This window comes from Sphaerodactylus townsendi, linkage group LG05, assembly GCF_021028975.2.
Source record: "Sphaerodactylus townsendi isolate TG3544 linkage group LG05, MPM_Stown_v2.3, whole genome shotgun sequence".
NCBI classification, from domain to species: domain Eukaryota; kingdom Metazoa; phylum Chordata; class Lepidosauria; order Squamata; family Sphaerodactylidae; genus Sphaerodactylus; species Sphaerodactylus townsendi.
In genome coordinates this window covers 87,155,975-87,179,623 of record NC_059429.1, presented here as the reverse complement: position 1 = coordinate 87,179,623, position 23,649 = coordinate 87,155,975, and the positions used below count along the sequence as shown (strand labels likewise).

At 45.3% G+C, this 23,649-nt stretch overlaps 1 protein-coding gene across 8 annotated transcripts in view; it reads left to right on the top strand.

Moving 5' to 3' along the window:
* Positions 1-1,067: 1,067 nt before the first annotated feature.
* KLHDC8A (kelch domain containing 8A) overlaps positions 1,068-23,649 on the top strand; it is a 37,637-nt gene continuing 15,055 nt past the window's right edge. For 3 of the 8 annotated variants that reach the window (XM_048496342.1, XM_048496340.1, XM_048496333.1), the window contains exons 1-3: positions 1,068-1,344; positions 11,882-11,951; positions 14,647-14,807. The gene's annotated coding sequence lies outside the window, so the exon portion shown is untranslated. Of the gene's footprint in view, positions 1,345-11,881; positions 11,952-14,534; positions 14,812-15,104; positions 15,171-23,649 lie in introns of those variants that run through there. The other 5 variants (XM_048496334.1, XM_048496338.1, XM_048496339.1 and 2 more) reach the window with 4 other exon arrangements.

Below are 23,649 nucleotides of genomic sequence, written 5' to 3'. Positions count from 1 at the left end.
AGCCAGATGAGCATATCCATGAAAGAGGGTTTGATCCCAAAATATGTTGTAATCTTGTATCAGAATTAATAAATTTGTCTTTGACCTGCGCTTACTGGGTTACTGTTTTGTAGTGCCGCTCATGTGGTGTATTTTGTTCACTTAAAACATAGACCTTCTTGTTAGAAAATTATTGTGATAATTACGATTTATATATGTGGTATCTCAAGGGCTCAAATCACCTCATATACATTATTCAGTAATCCTGAATCTCCAAATAAATCAATCCTTTCTGCAGGAATTATTTTAGCTGGAATTGTGTGGGGGGGAGGGACTCATGGCTGCATATTAAATTCTATACATTATATAGTAAGAATTTAAAAGGAAGAGAAATACACATTTTTTAATGTCACAAATTGTGTGTCAGAAGCCAGCCGCACCATTAAACACAACATGTTCAGTGGGGAAAGAATGTGCAGCATTCAACTTATGTTTAATTTACAAGTCCAGAGTGTTCTTTCTCTCCTAGTTCCCATGGAAACAGATGCTGGTTTGTGAAAACCCTCACAGTGGTGTGGTTTGCCCCAAATTAAACACAGAGATATGAATCTATAATTTAGCTTTATTTTTATAAATCCATAATTTTTTGCCCTTAGCCTAATTTGCAAAACGTGAGCTTAGAGATGGCACAGTTCCCTTGCTGCAACCAGAGCTTTGATTGTAACACACTGGGCTTCACCTCAATCTCATCATGGAGCAAAGCCAACCTGTGAGACCCAAGTAGCAGCTGGAGTCAATGGAGTCTGCCCTCCTAGCAGTACACATTTCTCCTGATCATATTTCAGCTTAACAAGCAGCTATATACAAACTTCTCCTCGCTGCATACCATGCTGTCAGTCTATTTTTCTCTCATTTTCCTTTCCTTCAACAGTCTGGCTCCTTACATCTCTTTGATGAGTTTGTTTCCATGGCAGTAATGGTGACTGTCTCTTTTTACACAAAGCATCTTCTCCCCCTCCCTCCCCCCAAGCATTCACTGAAGGTACAGGAAGCTCTGGAGACTGTCATTTACAGGGTTTTTTTTTAACCTTTTGAAAAGGACTTGCTAGACAAAGCCAGCTTCTGTCTTTTTGTATCAAGAACCTTACATTATAGAAGCATGGCTCTTAAGCTTCAATCTTGTTTGTCAGTTCTGAGCTGAGCATCAATCCTGAACCATACACCTTGGATTTTGTATTGTCATCGTTCTCTGCAATGTATTTTTTAAATCTAGTTCAATCCTCCTGCCTCCCCAGCTTTGGTAGATCCCTTCTTTTGATTTTTTGCAGTTGATAGTCTGAAGCTGTTATCTTCTGCTATGCCAAGGTAAGCCAATTAAAAGAATATTCTAAGAAATCATCGCCGTGAACATCAATGACTGGAAAATTAATTGTATGTTTTAAATGGGTTAAGTTATATGGGTTAAGTTAGAAAGACAAGGGACTAAATTTATTTTTAGTATCTGCTAAAATTAGATTGCAAGGGCTCTGCAACTTTCTTCAGACATGTGGCTACAGCTGGAGATGCAGCAAAATTCGGCTTTCAGGATCTGCAAGACTTTTTTTGTACAAGGTGCCAAGGAGGAATATTGTGATCATATTAATGCAAAGTAGTGGTGTGTACTTTCATTGACATCAATAATCTGTATTTATTTAGATTCCCCTCCCCTTCCCTTGCATGCCACCCCTCACTCACTCCCCTTCCCCTCCTTCTGTTAGGGTGGGTGGGCCATGACCAGATGCCGGGGCCCCTCCCCTCCCTTGCATGCCACCCCTCCCCCTCCCTTTGCTAGGGTGGGTGAGCCATGTCCAGATGCCAGGACCCCTCCCACTCCCTTGCATGCCACCCCTTACTCCCTCTCTCTCCTTGCATGCCACCCCTCCCTCCCCTCCTTCTCCTTCTGCTAGGGTGGGTGAGCCATGTCCAGATGCTGGCCCCCTTCCCTCACCTCCCTTGCATGCCACTCTATTTCCGTTACGTGTTGCAACCTCAACAAAAATGTGCTCCAGACAGGGACACATTTATATAGTTTCCCCGCTGCTGCTGCCTCTGCCAGTACAGGGCAGTGACAATAGGTCTTCTACATGTTATGTTATTTTGCAATTCCCCTGATCCAGTCCTGTGACAGTGACCATGCCCCCAAACCCTAGGCCTTTTTGGATTTTAAAAAAATCAGTAGTTGAATATCATTATATTGTTATAACGGTATGACAATCTGCGTATCAGGTTCTTTGAATTCCCAGAATTCATTTTTAAAGAAAGTTTCTAGTCCCTTTTGTAGTGGAGATATGTTTCCCCCCTCATATCTCTGCAACAAAACAGGCTTAAAAAAAACAGAGCTCAGAATTCAAAGAACCTGATATAACAAACTTTGTATTATTATAACTATGCAATTATACTCAACTACGAATTAAAAATACCACTGTGGGCAGGGGGTGGAAATGACCGCCATGGCAACAAGTGTAGGAGAAATGGCTGCAGATGGAGCCGTGGTCAGCAAATGTAATATGGAGCGGTAGGCGTAGGCGGAGATAACATCTGGTGGAGATGCAGCCAGCTTGTGCGGGAGCCCGAGGAGGTCCGGGTGGTTCCTAGCGGAAGTCTCGTCTGCCGGTTCCTGGCACCTTTTATTGTTATCCTATTAAAGTGTAGGAAGGGAGGATCGGGAGTCTCGGGATGAAGCGGGGAGTGGGGAGATCATCATGTGATGCATGATCTCATCATCTGGCTACGTCTTGAGGAGAGGGAGCGTCTGGCTGTCTGAGCCTAATCCTCACCTGGGGAGCAAGACCATTGTTCCTGCAAGCCCGGTGACTCAGCCGAACAGTTCCTCATGACCCGTGGACTCATGGGGGATGAGAGTGGGGAGTCGCGATCGCGACGGCAAGGCGCGAGAATCCGGTTGGCATCCTAGCGTTCTACTCACGGCACTGCTAGGGTGACAGTGCACTACTACATCTCCTATCGCTTTTGCATTTTAGAGAAGGGAGGGCGAGATGCTAAAGGCGCATTTAGAGGGACGGCTTGTCTCCTCAGCGGCTTCACATCGGTCAAACTGAAGCTGCTTGTGTATGGCTGATAGAACTTAGTTTCGGGGTAAGGGGAAATTCGAGGGGTTTCTTGAAGCACATGTTAAGGTGCGAAGGCAATATTAGATTGCGCATTAGGCGAAACAAGATCCGATTGACGAGGCACACAATTAGAATTCAATGCAGAGCTGTACAATAGCACTCAACCATCCTCCCGGCAGCCAGCTCCAGAGGGCTGACCACCAATGAGGAGTAAAACATCCTTAACTTCAGATTAGATACAATCTTCTTGCAGCTCACGCACTTTCATGTGTGAATCAACTGGGAATTTATCAGAAAGATTAAAACGCAACACATATTATGTACATTCTCACAACCTTGGTGATGTAGCAACAACAAGTAATCAATGGCCGCGACGTTGTCTAGGGTGGCTTGGCCCAGTTCCTGCTGCTGGGAGGCCAGGGCATCAGAAGCGGTGGAGGTAGGTGATGGACTTAGCAGGGCACAGGCCAGCGGCCAGCCGTTCTGCACATTGTAAGGAAGCCGAGTCGGGGACTCCCACTAGGGAAGTTCGGGGAGGCAGGGCACTCCCGCTTGGAGGCGACACTCGGCGTCATCTCGGCAGGAGGTGCGAGTCCGAGGCAGAGCCCGAGGCCCGGCCCGGCCCGGCGTCCAGGCTCAGAGGTGGAAGCCTGAGAGGTAGGATTAAATGGTGAGGCGACTAGAGGCAGCAAAGAGGTTCGGCAGGGGAGTCGGTGGGAATGTAGTTAAATGTCCTCTCCCGCGGAGTCCAGAACCAGCCCCTGGGGGAGCAGGATGTTTCCGAACACGGGGAGATGTCCTCCATGTGCGTAGTTCCAACTGGCAGGAAACTGACGAATGGGCCCAGTGGTTCCACGTTTAACTGCGCCCGGTGATGCCCGAGCGCCAGGTGTTGGAGTCGTGGTTAGTAGACAGTTTTGGTGACAAGGAGAAGCCAACCCGAGGGTTTAGACGACGGTCCCCGATGCGGCTTCATAGAGTATCTGATGGATGAGGCATTCATGGAAGGTCAGCTCAGACCGGGCAGGAAGTCTCCGGTGCTACAGGCGAGAGCAGGCAGGAGCTTAGCAGGTTCTCCGACTCCCTGGAGTACTGGCCCAGAGCAGAAGGAGGCAGGCGCGTTGACGTGACGGCAAGCTGCTCCCAGATGTTGGTCCTGGTGAAAGCTTCGTCAGGGGTGGCAGATCGCTACTCGGCAGTGAGGCAGCATGAAACAGGCTGCTGAGATGGTGGTCGCTGGACTGGCCGGTATTGATATAAAGGCACAGCCGCGAGGCCTCGGGTGTCTCGGGGTGGTCTTGCTGGCGCTTGAAAGCGGCGCTAGGGAGCCTGGCTGGTGGTGGCTTTAGCGTCTCCCCAGGTTGTTCGGTCTTTGGGCATTGGCGGCCGGCGTTCCGGTGGAGATCGCTGGGCGGGATCCTCTAGAGATGATCGTTCCATCTCGGGATGGGAGTTGGTTTCCTCACCAAGCCATTCCATGGGTTGGCCTGTCATGGCGGGCTCAGTCGGAGTCCACCCGGGAACCACAGCAGGAAGAGGGACTGAAACACACACCCCTTTCCCAGGTTACCCGGGGGGGGGCGAGGTCTCGCCAGGCTCAGTCTCTAGAGCGGTGGCGGGAGATGCGGGATCGAAGTTAAGTGTTTAGATTTAATATGGGAGGGAAGAAGGCTTGTTTTGCAGCCTGTGAAGGTTGCTTTTTTAATGCAACCTTTTCCTGGGGGAGCGCCTACACTCCCTCTTTCTTTAGTTGTTTGACAGGGAGGGCAGGAGTGTAGAAGCGACCTAGTGAGGTGTTAACTGAAGATCATCAAAAGAAGTGCGTCAAAGAGGCGAGGAGTCCGAGCCACCAGGGATAGGGATAAGGTCCTAGGGGATTGTGGGTATGCATGCTTAAATCAGCAAACACAAAGGGGGGCTTTAGGAGCACCTTTTGGGGGATAGGTGCATCCAGGATGAAGCTTAATCCGGCAATTAGAGGCATTCCTGCACACACAAAGGAAGAGGAAAAGGGGTTCTTTGCAGGGGAGTTGCACTTACCGTGACCTTTGAAGTGGCTAATGCAGGAGGCGGGATGGTGCTAAATTTTGTGATCCGAATTATCCTGAGGATTGTCATGCTGACCGACCGCTTCCTTAAAGGCGGCCGGCTTCAAGCCGGCGTGTAAACAATCTCACCCACGCAAACTCATGAGAGGATCTGTGTTTGCAACAGCCTTGTGGGTATTAGGGGCATAATGGCGGCAGCCTTTTTTAAACTGGGGCCTGTCCTGACCCGGTGCCTACGGTATCAGGGCCGGGCTCCAGATTTAATCCCGGGGCCAGTCAGCCAATTGGCCTCCCGCCTTTGCTGATCGAAAAAAAACAGAAGGGAGAAGAGGAGGGAGAGGGAAACAGGTTTCCTGCGAGGAGGTAGAAAATAATTTTTGGAGGCAAGATTGGGATCAACGATCTGTACTGCCCATTTTACCCGGTCCAGACCAAATCGTTTTGACCACAGCTGGGCATGAGTCCCCTTCCCCAGAGATTGACATGGATGTCCCAAAATAATGGCGGACTGAGCTGCCTTCCGAAGTCCTGGAGCTGTTGGACCGTGAGCTGGCGATACTCCCGTCTCAGCGGTTTGTCTCACCCCAGATGTCGCGGGCAAGCCACCGATTACGGCCACTGGTCAAGACCTCGGCTGCTCACAGTGGCGGTAACATCAGCGCGGTGTCCACCGAGCCCTTGAACTTACATCCCCTTCTATGGCGGCTCAGATATGGGCCGGAGGGCTCGATAAGCGTCTCTACCGCTGCGACGCGGTGGGTGTAGGCTGCGCCCATGTTGGCTGCTGGGGCTCGTAGCCTTTATTGGGCTGACGGCGGGCAGCGCATGGGGCAAGAAGAGAATCAGCTGGCGCAGATGCAGCTGGCTCCGGCCCGGGCAGCTCCTGTGGGATGTTTGTCCAGACCTGGAATTGGATCGGGTCCTTAGTGCGTGGAGTCGATCACTCGAAGGGCGATGAACGGTGCCCTGTTCCAGCAAGAAGACGTTTCAGCACTAGCCTGTAGCGGTATCCCGGTAGGGATAGGCACCGTCATACTGGAGTTGGGCTGACAAGGAAACCTGCGTGGGGAACTTAAAGGAGATGGGCTGGAGTGCATGCGGCGAGATGCCGCTTCCAGAGGGGGTGGTTTTGGTAGGGGCTCTTGGCGTTTGAGGCTGCTCTAGTACTCTCCTCCCTTGTTCTGGGCTGGGGAGGCAGCCCGGGCGGTTTTCCATCGGCGGGCAGTCGCTTCTCCAGTGGAAGCCTTCTCACAACGTGGGCAACCGGGTTTTTGGTGGCCTTCTCCCTCCTGGGGAGGGACCCTCCTCCCGCCGGGGTTGTAGGCCCCCCGGCTGGAGCTGCCTACACTCGCTTCCGAGGAGTGTCGGGTCTGCGCGGAAGTTAAAGCAGTCATCCTGGGAACTGCCTCCCGCCCGGAGGAGGAAGTGCTGCGGCGGAGGCCAGCCGGTGAAGCGGAGGATCCGATGTCCTGGCAAGCCTTTAAGCATGTCGCGGCCAGTTCAGGATTTTTTGCCCCAGAGCCCGATTGCCTAAAATGCGTGAGGCGTTCTCCTTTGCGGTAGAAGCATGAGGAGCTCGTTTTGGGCAGCCTCCCTGGCTATCTACCTGCCTCTTGGCCGCTTCCTGGAGCCTGTTCTACAAAATCGGCATAGGGCTCTCGTGGGGTTTGGCCGGATGGAGGGAGGAAACTCTGGGTTGGCTGGTCGGGCGTTAGGGACCTTGCAACAAATGCCTTATAGAAGCGCGCAGAAGCTTAGTGAGGGTGGCCTCAGGGGCCCCAGGACAAATCCTGATCTGGGTAGGAGTTGGCCCGAAAGCATGAAGCCATACAAGCTGCACGATAGCGGCGGTGTAGGCCGCCAGAGGTGGCTGCTCTGTTGAAGCACTGCCATGGCGGAACTCACTTTCCCAGACCACAAATTGTTGCAGGGCTCAGGAGCATCACGAAAGGTGGTCTTCCAGTCATCTGGAACCATTAGGTGGTTCCCTTGGCGGTGTTACTCCAGCATGCCCTCTCGAAGCGTGGGGCTAGTGACTCCCTCGTCTCGCATTGCCTTGGCGGAGAGCCGGTAAAGGATGTTATAGTTTGGGGAAGCGTGCTTTCGGACAACCCGCCTGATGGCGCCACCCTCCCCCCCCCTCGAGTATCTGTGAAGTGGGCGGGGCGCAATGCAGAATCACCGGCATCGTCCGTCAGGGTTTTCTTTCTTCTGCAGATGCGTGGCTAATGCGTTCTGCGAGTTTTGAAACCAGCGCCATTAAATGGCCAGCGGAGGTGCAGTAACCCGGAGAAAATGAAGAAGCGAGGAGCAAAGGGGAGGCGGCTGAGCGGAAGGAGAGTTTGAAATGGAGTGAAGGAGGCGGGGGGGGCAGAAGGAGGACGAAGCGTCCAGCTAGTGGATAGAAAATTCGGGGTTGAGATTGAAGGTGAAAAGATCGAAAGGAATGACCTACAGCAAAGAGACATAGGTCTGCAGGCTGATGGCGACAAAACGTATCTCCGCGTCAGTAGCAGCGACATGTCCCGGCGGGCTCTATTATCGCGAAGAGTCGCCCGATGTTTCTCCCAGTCCTTAGATTCAATGTCCCCCTCTGGGTACCATGGACGCTGAAGCAATCTCCTCAGCAATTTTGCTTATCCCCTTCTCTTCACGAGGGACCCTGCGGCATTCGTTAGCAGCTTTCCAGTTAGATCCAGCGTGCTGTCATAAGCCCCTGCTTTTACCCAAGCTTCTCCCATACTTCACGGTGTTCCGTCCGGGCCGAGAGGATGTCCTAGGGCAGCGTGTCTCTGGATGCGCCGATCCAGAGGACAGGCTGACATACAGCACGGGTGGTCCCAGATCGCGGGATGCCGATCCAGCCGGGATGCCGGTATCATGACCCGCCCGAAGCATGGCGGTGAGCAGGGTGGAGGTTGGGGAACTCGAGGGTTTTGCACACCAGCTTGTAGTCGATCCACGTGGTCAAGCGTAGAAACGAAGATAAGAGCGTGATGATAACATCTGGTGGAAGTCGCCAGGCAGCGGGAGACCGAGGAGGTCCGTGGTTCCTAGCGAAGCCCTCGTCTGCGGTTCCTGGCACCTTTATTGTTATCCTATTGGGAGGCGTGTAGGAGGGAGGACTGAGGGAGGAGTTCCGGGAGAGCTGGAAGGTCGGGAATCATCATGTGATGCATGATCTCATCTGGCTACGGCGAGAGGAGCGTGACGCTGGCGTCTGAGCCTAATCCTCACCTGGGGGGCGGGCATTGTTCCTGCGCCCGGTGACTTTGAACCAGACAGTTCATGACCCGTGACTCATGGGGGGGATGAGGAGTGGGGGTCGCGATCACGACGACAAGGCCGCGGGTCCGTTAGGCGTCCCAGCGTTCTACTCACGGCACTGCTTTAGATTACGGCAGTGCACTACTACAGAGCTACTGTGTGACCTGGAAAATCTGAACTTTACCACTCATATGACAGCCCTTGAGCCTTGCTGCAATCTTTCCCAAAGCTCTGGAGGAAAGTAGGTTTGACAAAAATCAGAGAAAATTCTGGGAGGTGAACAAATGTTCCAACTTGCTATGAAGAAGCAGGAACACACACACACACACACACACACACACACACACACACACACACACACACACACACCACTTTCCAACAGTATAGAATCCAGAGCAAATGAGCCTTGCAATCATGGCAAAAAGTGATGTGGCACCTTAACTGCTAATACATTTGTTATGGCATAAACTTTAGTGAACCAGGAACTTCTTGAGGAGTCCCCAACATGGTGTCTGTGAGAACCATGGAAAACTGTGGCCCCTTTTCTTGCCATCTGCCCACTGTTTTTAGAAAGTGAGTGAGGTCCATCAAGAATTCTGATCAGATTTCTGTCAGAGCAAACTTTTAAAAAAACTATTGGCAGCAGCTGCCACCACAGCACAAAGATGTTCACTGTGTGACTGAAGGTAAGCTCTATGTAAGCATGAAAATGAACAACATGTTCATTTAAAAAAATACCCAGTTAAACAGAGCTTCTGCCTGAAATGTTAAAAGAGTTAAAGTTATGCATGACCTCACTCCCTGCCATGCTGTGGTCAACTCTGCCTACAGTGGCAGTCATGTTGTAGTACGGCCCACCTCGCTGTGTCAGAATGCCAATGATGCCTGCAGGCTTAGAAAGACTGGCAACCCTGTCCCACTTCATATGTGAGAAATATCATCCTCAATGACATACACATGTGCATGTATACAAGCAAAACAAAAAGGAGTAGGGAGATAAAAGAGATATTATGATATTATTAAAAAGTCATTATACAACAGGTTTATTTTCCGGACTCCACTGCACAACAAAGTAATGGACGTATAAATAACTTTTTTACTGAAACCCAGCTGGCTACATACATAACACGCTTCTAGCTATCATCCAGAAATTACCACGCGACCTGCATTGTTTTGGAGTTAAGCAGCTGGATGTATCACCACCGATATTACGGTCCTTTCAACAGGGACAAACACATACAGGCTTTACCCAAACCTCAAGTACTGATCTGAACTGCAGGCAGATCAGCAGTGTTAGAATGGATTCCCAGTGTCTGTCTTCTACAGAGCAGGACCAGCAGAGACAGCAGGGATCTACGATGTCTCCTGAAAGATGGTATTTCCTTTTCACCAGGCTGAATGTTAGTGGCAGCAGAGACCTGCCCTTGCTAACCAACAGCATACTTTGAATAATTTATTTACCACCAGCAATGAACTAGCTGTTTTAAACGTGGATATATGCATGGTAGCGGCGGCAGGCAACCCTGCTACTAACTTGATCACCATATCTGCGGAACACCTTAAATGCGTAAACGGCATTGGTGCAGTGCTCACAACATTGGAAAAGTGCCATACCGTCGAGGTTTGCTGAAAAATACGAGGTAACTGTCATTACTCAGCAGTGCTATACAGCATGGGGAAACCTGCAGGGGAACCTTGCAACCCCTTGTGGGTTGTCTAGCACATTCATTTGCATCATTTAACTTGCCATATTTCTGCAATGGAGTTTAAAGGGGAGACTCCAGTGTACAAAACTAGAATTTGTATGTAGATTTGATACTACCAGTCTTGATTTGGAGAGCAATTGGCTCATCAAAGAAAGTAATTTTCTTCTTTAGAGGCTTTGTACACTATTCAGTGTATTTTGCCAGTTCATTGTGTATCTGTGTGCAAAGTGCAGTCAAGTCACAAACAACTTGGTAATCCCACAAGGTTTTCAAGACAAGTGATTAAGCAGAAGAGGTTTGCCATAGCCTTCCTCTGAAGTCTTTCTTGGTGATCTCCCTTCCAAGTACAGATCTTGCTTAGCTTCCGAGATCTGACAAGATCAAGCTATACCATACCATTCCACATCCCTGCCAGTTCATTACTAGTTAGAAAATATCCCACTCCCTCTCTGATTAGACTGTTTACTCTTTTGACTGAATCTTTTCAGACGTGCTAGTTGTATGGGTGAGTTATGTCTGCCATGGGGATCCTTTGTGTATCTGACACATTGGGATCTGGCTCATAAAAACTTATGTCAAAATATATACGTTGTCTTCAAGTGCCCAAAGATGTGTTCTTTTCATCTAGTTTCTTTGCTTACTTCCCATTTATGATAGTTTTCCACCATCATCAGTGACCCTAGTGACTGTAAGAAGACTGAGCTTCTGTCCATTGTAAATTATGGAGCAATATGGTTATGTGTGTTTATTTGTTTCAAAACAGCAAACATTGCTGAGGTTCCTTATAGGCTAACCACTTTATTGTGCCCATGGCCTACTTCATAAGACGCAGAAAATAGATGGTGAAAGTGCTTGTGCATATCTATCAAACTACAAGATAAAATGTGGCCTATTAAGTGAGCCTACAAAGATATAGAGGATAAACCAAAAAAAAAACCATAATGAGTACAAGAGAACAGAAAAGTAAAAACCTATCCTAATAACTTGTGTGGTTCAGACATTGCCTTCAGATGGGGTTTACGGAAGCTTGTTTATGAACTCTAGTGCCTACTAGTTCAGTAGATCTGGTGGTGAGAACACTTTTTCTTTTTTGGATGATTCAATTAGATTTTGCCATTTTCCCTCTGGAGAGTAAAGTTTTGGATTCTAACCCTAACTCCTTCCACCCTCGGAAGAAGAAGCTCTCTTAAACTCCATTCCCCTCCATCTCGTGCTGAGCCTCTGCAGCGCCAAGGCCAGCAAGACACTGGGGCCAGAAACAAGGCCAGGGAAGGAGTGTGCCCCCTCTGGCCTTGACCCCACCCCCAGTGGTCTTGCTGGTCTTGGTGCTGCAGCACTCTGATGGCTAGAAGGAAAGTAAGCAAACGGCTGCTTTAAAATTCAGCTTACTTTCCTTCTAGCTATCCAAGCAGCACCAAGGCTGGCAAGGCACTGTGGCGGAGACATGGTTGGGGAAGGAGCATGCCCTCCCTGGCCTTGTCTTCAGCCCAGTGCCTTGCTGGCCTTGGTGCTGCTTGGACAAGTTCAATTTTGAACGTACCACAGAGGTTTTTTGCGGGGAAAGGACGATGGCAGTGGGGGACTGTTAATGGATCCAGCCCCCCCGGGGCACAATTTTACTTCTTGCCCCAGGCTCCATTTTTTCTGGTTATGCTCCTGATCCCTGTAAAGTTTTTCATACTTCAGAAGACCATAAGTATTGGATCTCATGAGGTAAAGCATGTCTCATTCTTAAGTTTCATTGCATTATTTTGTTTTAATTTCTTTTAAGAAAAGAAGAAAACAACTGAGAGTTAGCAGCATGGTGAAATAAGGAGAAGGGAAAGGTTTCTTATTTGCAGGTAATTTTTTTTAATATGCTCCAAAGTCTCTTTGAACAGCTGGTGGATATAATGATCTATTTGCTAGTGTTGAGGCTCTGATGCACACATCAGTTACTTAACCATAAAATCTTACCCTATTAGCTTCAGTATGAATGAGGTAGCTGCATCTTCAGGCTCTCTGTGTACTGGCAGGGACTAACCTGTAAGGATCTAACTCCTGGTACCAATATGGCTGTGAAAGCCTGTACAGGACTGCACCCTGATGCTCTGAAAACATCAAATCACTACAACCTACTTGGCCCAAATTTGCATTTTAGCAATAGATTGGTTCAGTTCCTAAACATTCTATTTATATGCAAATTAAATCCTCCCTTTAGATAGCTCAAGGAGATTAAAATAACTGTTGGGGGATGAGAAGCTGACGTGATCTGAAGTCTCTGTAGTCAGCTTGTTTATTGACTCTTATATTTTTTGTGTCTTGTTTTGCTTTTGAAAACAGAGCTGCTTTCTTGAACTGGCCAAAATCTGACTAAACCACTCTGGGTGGAAGCAGAAGACAGCAAATCTTCTGTTAGCGCTTTCAAAATACATGTGGCAATTGTCTTTCAGCACAATCCTATGCAGGGTTACTCCAGTCTAAACCTATTGAAACAAATGGGCTTAGACTGGACTAACTCTGCATAGGATTGCACTACACTGTTAGTTGGGTATACCTGACACAACAAAGATTCTTGTGACCCCTTAAAGACTAGCACATTTCTTATAGTACAAGCTTTTGTCACAAAGTGGATGCTGATTCACAAAGCTTATGTCTCAGGGGTTTTTTTTTAGTCTTTCGGATGTTATCTTTGTCCCCCTCACCTGGAAAAAGCACAAATAGCCACCATGCCTGTAGAAGGGACCAGGTGTTTGGCTGTTAACTAGATTATCTGGGGAGGTTTTCACAGGGTATTTAAAATGGAGGGTTACTTGGTTTTTCTCCTTTGGGGTGTTTTTGTTGCTTTGTTTTTGAAAATGTGTGTTTTTTATCTGGGGACTGAATGATGTCAGATTTCATGCAATCTGCATATCTGTTCCACAAAAAAACTCATTTGTAGTATAGGCACATTTCAATATGACCACTGAAACTCAATAGTTCTGCTCAGACATTTTGTTATTGTGATGGAGCTCAAATCTGATCATCAAACAAAGATTGTTACCCTGCTAGAAATCTAAGCTGTGCTTGACAAATAGGGTTGCCAACTTCCAGGAAGGGTCTGGATATCTCCCAGAATTACAACTGATCTCCAGACTGCAGACATCAGTTTCCCTGGCAAAAATGGATGCTTTGGAAGGTGAACTCCAAGGCATTATGTCTTGCCAAGGTCTTTCCCTCCCCAATCTTTTCCTTCTCCAAACTTCACCCCAAATCTCCAAAAAATTCCCTACTCAGAGAACTAAACTTAATTGTGACTAAAGTTTTACTAAATTCGTAGAACAACCCATCATTGAGAATGGAAGGGTCTTGTTTAAGATGCTTGATTAAAACTCAGGCTCTATTTAAATTAATCTAGTCAGCTACACATAGACACCAAGAGCAATTGCTAACATAAGCCAAAATAACTGTTGAATTATTATTGAACATTTTATAATGTGTGGCCAAACAGTGCCCTGTTCAGGATCGTGGATTTTGTTCCATGATTTCCATGTTCACACATAAAAAATTATGGTTGTAAATTATATCTAATTTTGATGATTCCACTGTAGTGCATAAGTACACATCAACCAGCAATCTGACAAAATATCAGAATGGAAGAGACCTATCTTGATTTAAAATGGATAGCCTTGGGGAAAGCCTACCATTATTATATATGGTTGCTGGATCCTGCCTGATTTTTTATGGTGCTCTCCAATGAGCAGAACATTTGGAGGGAGAGGAATAGTAATAGCAAGGAAGCCTCAAGGTGGACTGAGCAGTTCAACTGAGGCTGATAAAGTGCAGTGACAGGAACACATCAGTGTCCTGTCCTATCAGTCGTTCAAGCTGATGGTCACCAGCCAGATACATTCTGAGCCTAAGGGCTTTGTGCTGGAACTGAAGACATACAGAGCAAAGGTTTACAGCTTTCATGGGAAGGAAAGGGCTTGCTCTTGGTAGAGGTGGTAGTTCTTTGACACTAATGCCTCTATTTTTAAATCAAGATCACAAAATGTCTCATCATATGTAGTCTATTATGCCTTGGGTACAGAGATGGGAGGGGGAGAGTGTATACTGGAAAAGACAGTGTTTTATTTGGGTGCAGAGTTAGCATTATAGTTGCAGTGTACTGGGGGCAGGGGCCAGAGAACTTGATATGAGGAGAGGAATCCAGTAAAAGTAGCTGATGTAAGCTGATATTAACACATCAGTGTTAGCACTGAGATTACTCTACAGCTGTACACAGCCCACTGCAGTTTGAAATTTGTTCCAATTGTTTTTTCATCAGCACCTGACATTTTCATCCTCCCTTGCCTTGTATTGCCTCCAGAATTCTCCCCACCAATTTGCCATATGAGATCCTGTTGCTAAACTTCCTGTGCAGCCGTGGGAGCCATAAAAAGGCTTATTCTGGCTCTTGTAATCCAGTGCATCGAAACACACACACACACACGCTTTTCTAGCTGACTCTAGGCACTGAGTGAATAGAGGTCACTAAAGCAGATGGGGATTCCTCCGCATGTTATTGTCTTCCAGCTCCTGTAACCAAAAGTGAAGATTATGAGAGTTGGATTTGTGCAGCTGGGTCATCCTTTCCCTCTGCTCCTTCTCTACAAACAAACAATCGGCATCTCTTTCAGTTTACCTCCTATTTACCAAAGACGGCAGCCTCCCAGGAGAAGACAAGATCACAAACGGTATGTGAGTAATTATGCATACATTTTGGTGGGGTGGAGGAATTCCAGACTTACCGTGCCTAGGAGTCTGGAATGTCTTGAGTTAAAACTCATTTCTTGTTCTAAAGAAAAGGTCTGATTTTGTGAGACCATATTGAGCTGCTTCTTGAAAATTGTAAAAACAAAAACAGCTTGAAGCGTTGCTTGGCAGATGAGTAAAAAAAAAAGCCATGCCTCTTAGAGGTCATCAGATTATGTGTGTGTGTCTGTGTGACCATGAATAAGTCATTATGCCGTGTGGGTCCTCCCATTCAGCACAGCTTTTAAGATGCCCTCTGAAATTAATCAAATGCTACTGCAAAATAAAAAATGTGTGTTGGTTTGGTGAGTTGTTGCTATTTATTGTTAAAGCTTAATCTCTGATAATGGCAAAGCTTAAAGTTATGCTGCACCATAATGTGTCAGATGTCCCATTACTTGTTCAACCCTCCATGAATATGTTTGAGGCTGTGTTGCATGTATTGTCACATTTCTTGATCCCAAAGTAAGATGCATTTTTATTTCTTCTCTGAATTTTGTTGCTTCATTGACATGTCATTTGGCAAGGAGGACTGTTTTTATTCATGAGAAACAGAGGCAAGCAATAGTGCTATTGTAACCTCTAACAGTGGGTTCTGTGGGGCAGTACTTGGAATGAGTTGCAACAACAATTTTTAAACAACAAAATGGTTTACTTTTCTTTACATATAACATATAACATCAACATTTAACGTTACAATTCAAGGTCCTGTTCAGGTTGCATTTCAAGTCCTTCTATTTACAGTCTACTGATATTGCCAAGTCCAAATTCTTCTTTGCTGGTGGCTGGCTCCTGAAGACTCCAAGGGCTTGATGAACAGGTTGCAACATGATGAAGGTCTCCAGGAGAACTCTCACCCATTACAACCACAAAAGAAACCCTTAACAAGGTGTTAAGGGCTTATAGAAATCAAGGTCCGAGTCTGGTAGCCTTGTTCTTCTGCAAAAGAGCTCTTTCAGCCTCTCTGCTGCTCCGAGTCTCCACCCCCTTACTGGGTCAACCCATTCTGGGCCAATCCATTCAGGGCATGGGGGTTACACTATCCCATACTAGATGTTTTCTAAATCCCACAGAATGGGATGTGGCATGAATATTATACCCAGCAGATACCCAAAACATATTTTGCATTTTACATATGGTTCATCCTAGGCCTAATGCAATCTTTTCACTGTGCATAAAACATTTGTAATATCAGGAGTATGGAAGAAACTTAGAGGATGGCATGTAAAATCAGGGAGTTAGCGTGAAATTATTTTTTCTTCTTCTGTGGGACATCCATTTTTCAAGATACTTAAATCCTGACAGGAATTTATCAATCCATTAAAATTCCATATGGTTCCAACAGGCCCTCCAAAAAGAAAAAAAGAAAAAAAGCAAGATGGGCTTCTGAACATATGGACACTTTAAGTTGCCTTATACAAGTCCACTGGAACATCTGTCTTAGTGATATGTATTCTAACTGGCCCCATCTCAGAGGATTCCCTTCATGCTTGTTTATGAGATATATCATTAGCATAGTTACTTTTACATACCTACCACCATCTTGAACTGAGCAAACTCTAGGCAAATGTCATAACCAGAGGTGGGATCCAGCAGGTTCTCACAGGTTCCCGAGAGTAGGTTACTAATTATTTGTGTGTGCTGAGAGGGGGTTACTAATTGGTGATTTTGCCACGTGATTTTTGCCTTAGTTACGCCCCTCCTCTCAGCAGTAGCGCGCAGAACTTGAAGCAGTCTAGCAGGAGGTGCACCGGCAAGTATGCGTGGCAGCCTCTGTGTCAAAGGCGTGCATTCAAGCTTCCCTCCCCGCCCAAGGACCCCAAGAGCAGCCTCGTCCTTGCCACAGCCCCACCCAGGAATGCCCTGCCTCCGGAATGCCCAGTCACGCCCCCATCGTGCCCTGGCCAGCCCCATTGGCACTATGCCACAGTTTGAATCCCACCACCATGGGAACCTGTTACTAAAATTTTTGGATCCCACCACTGATCATAACTATGTGTATTTATTTAAACATACATATCATGCTTTTCAGTAGCATTACCAAAGCAGTTTATAATAAAATACAAATGCAAATTACAGTTAAAAAGCTATTAAAAATCAAAATGAATTAGAATTAGAAAATAATCCAAAAATTAGTTTGCATTGAAGCAAAAACAGTCAACAGCAACTTCCATCATCCTCACGAATTCAACCAAAAGCAAATTGAAAGACGTTGTAAAGCACAGGCAGTCATTCTGAGTTGTAAATTAGAAAGATAAACCAAATTCATGGGTTTCAAAGCTATGTAAACAGGATTTGTTCTCTGTTCGTTGTTTTCACTGACAAAGTTAGAATATTTTTGTTATCAGTTTGGCTATATTTATTTCCATTTTCATCTGTATAAAAGATTTTGCAACTTCTTTCAGCTTTGTCTTTTTGGTAAATTATTACTCAGGAGGTAATTACTTTGAGTTTTGTTTTGATTTACTGTTTTAAAGCGATGCTAAATAAAATGGGGGTGGGGTGGGGAGAAAGAGTGTGGTCTGTCTGCCTTGTAAAAACATGGTGATGGGTCCAAATATTTATCTGATGGAAAGAATGCCAAAGCCTTGGTGATGCCACTCTCAGGCCCTGTCATAGATGACACCTGCCAGATATCTGATGGGGGTCGAATGATTTCTCCAGCTAATTTCAGCAGACTGGATAATCTCACGTGGTCCTACTGGCATTCTGACCAATAATTATGCTTCCCATTATCAGAAGTCAGTTTGGCTAATCATCTCATTTTTCTTTGGTCCCACATTTGGAAAGTAACAAATGAGGCACAGCTGGACATGAACTACTGTATTCTCCTGAAGTGCCTCATTCGTCTTAACCAGTCTGTGTAATACATGCCTTAAAACCTCTGGTTCAGAGAAGTTGAGAAGAGTCTGACACTGCATGGCTGATGCAAAGAAAAAATATGGAACAGGTTCACAAAGGAGGGCATAGAATCATAGTAAGAGAACTTTAAAAAGAACAGATTGAATTGACTAGACAGATGGTGGAGCTCCACTCTCTGCTATGGCTGCTAACCTCCAGTGGACTCTGGACTTCTCCCAGAATTCTACATGATCTCCAGACAGCAAAAATTAGTTCCCTTGGATGAAATAGCAGCTTCAAGGGATGAGCTTGGATGAAATAGCAGCTTCAAGGGATGAGCTCTATGACATCACATCCCCACTGAACATCTTTCTTTCCTGTTCCCCGCTCACAAATCTCTACAAATTTCCTAAGCCAGAGTTAACTACTCTACCCGCTGCTTGAGACATTACCAAAGAAGTTAAAAGATACTCTTCTCCTCAAATTCTGCCTACATGTTTGTTCTCAGACTGGGAAAGATACATGCCCATAATCTGGTTTATACTTTTTTCCTGGCCACATAGTTGCTATAACTGTTGTAGGAGCCAGTGTAGTATAATGGTTAGGGTGGTCAGTTAGAAATGCAGTGTCATTTCAAATCTTTGTTCAACCATAAAGTTCAGAGAATCAGTTTCTCACTCCCTGATCCACCTCACAGAGCATTGTGTGTTTGTGTGTGTCTGAGGCCAAAAGATACCAGGAGAGAAATAAATGTGCTGCCCAGAGCTCTTTGGAGGAAGGATAGAATAAAATGTGATGGATAAATACCTGGCCAGCTTGACTGCTGTAATGACGAAACAAGCAAGAAGCATTCCTGGCCAAAAAAAAAAATGTTTAAAAGTACTTGGCAAAGTACAGCCAAGACCTCAACAAGGACTTGTGAAGAAAATATGCTGGAATGTAGCCTGGTGAACATCAGCCACAAATAATAAAAGAAGTCCTGTTTCTTTAATGCTAGCTTAGGAGCATGTTCTTTAAAGCTTCATGTGCCTATTTTTACACATTAAGTCACTGTTAGAAAGACAACAATTTTTTCTCCAGATTATTTGTAACCCTACTGTACAGTTTGGGGAAGACTATGACCCATGCTATTGTTATGGATCTGTGAGAACCACTACTTCCATGAAAACAGAGTGCAGAAAATCCTTATAAACAAATCCTGTATTTTGATGCTTTGGAAAAATATGATCATAATCTGATCTTAATTTACACGGAATTAAGATCCATTGGTTTCAAGTAAATGTGCTTAGGATAACAGTCCCTAAGTAAGATGTGAGAGCACAGTTTGGGGTAGAATATTTCAATAATGCTGTGACATGTATGACTAGCCCACTGTTGCTAAACCTTGGAAACTTAGCAGAATTGGCCCTGGTTAGTATTTGAATGGGAGAACACTAAGGGAATTCAAGTTGCTACACAGAGGCAGGTAATGGCAAACCACCACTGAGCATCTTCTTGCCTTGAAAAGCCTACAGGATCATCATAAATTGGCTGCAACCTGACAGCACTTTCATCCACCATTCTAAGACTATCACCCTTGTTGCATAGCTTGCAATTATTATTTTTAAAAGTTTCATACTATTCTTATTAAATTTGGAGAAATGTTCAAGGGCTGTGTTTTGGAAGTGGTAAGAAACAGAGAAACCCTCAGTGACCACAGAGAAGAGAAAGAGGCAAAATCATTGTGAGCAAATACTAGGAGTGTTTCCCCATATCTATCAAAGTGCAATGAGGAAATCCTGAATCATCCAAACAGTCTACTTTAATTTATTTCTTCCTACGCTTAAAACATTTATTTTACCCACACAGTATTTTCCAGGTGAAAAAGAATGTATTTTTTTCCTTTCTGTAGTAGTGGTTGCCATGGCAAGGAAACTGTTCAATCAGATGGCAGGTCAGCAAATGCCAGACGCATACATTTGAAACTGAGCTGTATTTGATGCTAAAGAGAAACAAAACCTATGCCAGTCTCAGTTTTCAGTGGGATGTGGAGCTGTTTCAGGTGTGGCAAGAGCTGCACTTTGGGGTTTATTCTTGTCAGGGCTGGCTTATATGTGAGCTAATGCACTGCAAATACCATGAGCACTGGGTGTATTGAAAAGGGCTGGTTTTGACAGCTGGGGCCTGGGTATGCAGAGGACTACCTGCTCCCAAATTAACTTGCCCATGTATTGAGATCATCTTCTGAGGTCAGACACCTGCTGTAAGAGACCAGGAGGGGATTTTTTTTTAGTTTTCGGTCCCCTTTGTAGAACAGCATTCTTAGGAATAAAACTGATACTCTCTTTTTCTGAGCCAAGTTGAAACAGTGTTATTTGCCCACGTATTTATTAAACAATGCATGTTTGCTCTCCCTTGTCTGTTTAATTTGAATGCAATATGTATGGGTTTTAGTTAGAGTTTAGGATTTTATATTTAACTGTTTTCATCTTTGTGAGCTCCCTTGAAAGCTTATAAAGGGGGAGGCAGAATGTGTTTTTAAATGAATACTTTTAATTCCTTAAAATATGAAAACAGCCCATGAGAGAATTATGCACTTGAGTGTCTTCAAAGCCAAAGAAAATTCACTTAACTCAGCTTCAAGATGAGCAGCTGGAATATAGCATGGAAGAGTGAACAGTTACTGAGGAAAAACATATTGTATGTATTTACAGCCGCTGTCCTCCAGGTGGCAGCTTTCTGAGATCTCTTTGGGACATATCCGACCTCCAGGTGACAGAAATCAGTTCACCTGGAGGAAATGGTTGCTTGGGGAGATGGACTCTATGGCCCCTTCCGCACGGAGGCGGAAGGGGTTGGGTCGGCATAATCCACGCCGCACTCGGACATCGACGCCGGGATGTCCGCATGGACGGTCCCAGAACCGGTTGGGACGACGGCGCCACGGGAACGCTGTCGCCTCCAGCTGATTCGGCTTGTTCCTGGTTCTTCGGCATCGCCACCGGCGGCCTGGAGACACGCTTCCTCGGCCCTCAAGGCCTCGCTTGCCGTCGCAGGGCAGGGGGCATGTCCCCAGGCCTCGGCGACGCGCCGAAGGGCCAGGGGCCAGGTAAGTGACGGGGGGAGTGGGGGGGAGGGCGCCTTGGGGGGAGGTTCACACGGCAGCGGCTCCAAGCTGGCATTTCCCAACAACCTCGCTCCCAGAGCAAGGTTGGGAAATGCCGGCTTTGCGCCGGTCCGGTGATGCAGCTGCAAAGCAGCTGCGCCCCCTGTGCGAATGGCTCCCTGGGGGCAACGTTTTTGCCATCCCCAGGGCACCATAAAACGCCCGTGCGGAAAGGGCCTATGATACTATGCCTCATTGAAGTCCCTTCCCTCCCCAAATCTTACTCTTCTCAGGTTCTACACCCAAAATCTCCAGGTATTTTCCAACTTGGAGCTGGTAACCCAATATGTACTGCATCTACTCTTTTGGGGCCAATGTTATCTCATCTAGACCATAACTTTACTATTAAAGATATTTTGTTAATTAACAATTGAGGGTCTTATAAATCTCACAGAAATAGTGTTTTTCAGAAAGGAGTATAGTCTGGTATCTCTTACTTTCAAAATTCACTTGATAAATGGCCACTGAATTCATCCAGTGTAACTTGTGAATATGCCATCATGAAAATTGGATTTACAGTTGTTTCTGCTTTTGAGGTTGGATCTTTGTTGTTCTTGGCATTACAGTGTTTTTCAGTAACATGCCACTTGTTATGAGTTGAAAATGTACTCAGGGATCTGGGGACACTGCACAGCTAGAAGTTGTTGATGTATTTATTTGTTCCTGGATAATAACAACAGCTCAGGTAGCACCAGCATCTGACTTAGTGAACTGGCAAGAAACCAGTTTTGAGGCACTAAACTATATATAATTTTATAATGTATTTGATTCTGTGTGCTACATTGAGTTATTTCATGAAGGAGGAGGCGCGTATATACATTCAAAACATGAATAAATGAAATGATGACCAGATTGCAATAACAATGAGACCACAATAAATATAAAACAAGTAACATACACTGCAGAAGCGGAAGCCAAATCCTCCTGAACATTAGCTTCTGGGTTTTTTAAAAGTCATAGGCCAATTATGGACAAGGTGTCTACTCCACGTGGGGGTGAATGTCCATTGCAGCAAGATTTCTTGTATTTCCTCAAGCCCTGCATTTATTTTCTGTTCTCTCTGCTGCAAACAGCACCACTTCTAGCATGATTTTAATTTTCTTCATCACAAGAGCAGGGCAGATTTGCCAGTGAGCACAGCTTTGGCCCAGTCATCATCTCTCTACCCCCAACCAGCCTTCCCACACCTTTGCACTGTCATCCATGCCTTCCTCTTCACGCACACACACACCCTTCCATGTTGCTAGCTGCTTCAAGTCATTAAAAAGAAGCTCATACACGAGCTTAGCAAAACACACTGACCTCTATATTATCATTCTGATACATTGAGATGTCAATATAATACTATACTTTTCTCAGGATAAAGATGACACCAGATTTGAGAATTCATCCACTATTTCCTAGACTGTCTTTGTTCTAGGATGATCCGCTTAAGTCCTAGTGCCTGATAGAGGTATCTTCTAACCAAAACAATTTGCAAAGTTCCTGTCACTAAGAATTGTCCTGATTCATATTTCTATGCCAATCACCTGCCAATTTTTGTGCCGCTTTCTGCCAATCATCATACCATTTCAGTTGCTTTGAGAAGACATCCTGATTTCTTAGTTCTGTTTACATGAACAGCCATGCCTTTTCCTTGGTGCAAAGCCTCGTATTCACTGAAGGCAGGAAGCTGCTGAATCTAATACTAACCCATATCAGGGCATGGAGAAAGAGGAGGAGGTTTGCCAGTTTGGAGTTGGGAAATCCTTGGAGATTTGGACGTGGACCTGGGGATAATAGAGTCTGAGAAGGGGAGGGAATTCAATGCCATACCCTCCAAAGTAGCCATTTCCCACAGGAACTCATTTCTGAAGTCTGTAGTCTAGAGATGAGTTGTAACTCTGGGAGATCTTCAGGTCCTTCCTAGAAGCTGATAACCCTAAAGGATGCTAAGGCTCATTCCGCACATGCAGAATAATGCACTTTCAAACTGCTTTCAGTGCTCTTTGAAGCTGTGCGGAATAGCAAAATCCACTTGCAAATAGTTGTGAAAGTGGTTTGAAAATGCATTATTTTGCGTGTGTGGAAGGGGCCTAAGTGAATGAACTTCAACTTACATTTAAAAATACTCTTCTCATCTCCTGCCCCCATGAGCAAGCTTGGTTGATTAAGGATAGGTATACAACACTCTGAAGCAATTGTGATTATTCCTGTGAGCTAGACTTAGCACAGGCTTGTTGAGAAAATCCTTGAGATCCTGAGAAGGCCTAATCCCTTTCTAATTTTTGCAGTTTTAGCAAATCCCAAGACTGGTACCAATTCTGCTCCCTGTCCTGCAGGTTCAGGAGACTTAGTGTAAGAGGCAGGGATTATTCCTTTTGCTTCCTGGACTGCTTGCATATTTATTATTATTATTATTATTATTATTATTATTATTATTATTATTATTATTATTATTGTCGTCGTCGTCGTCGTCGTCGTCATCATCATCATTATCATCATCATTACTATTATTACTATCATCATCATCATCATCATCATCATTACTATTATTATTACTATTATTATTATTATTATTATTATTATTATTATTATTATTATTATTATTATTATTATTATTATTATTATTCAGAATTTTACATTTTGCATTCTCACTGTGCAGCATTACATAAGTGAGGTGTTTTTGTATTGTGCCTAAGGTGAATATCATTTAAATTAGACCTTAGTGACTAGAATGGCAGATTCAGGGAGCTGAAGTGTCAAACAAAAGCATACTCTTTAAAGCACACTTTGCAGCACTTGCTAGGTAATTAGCC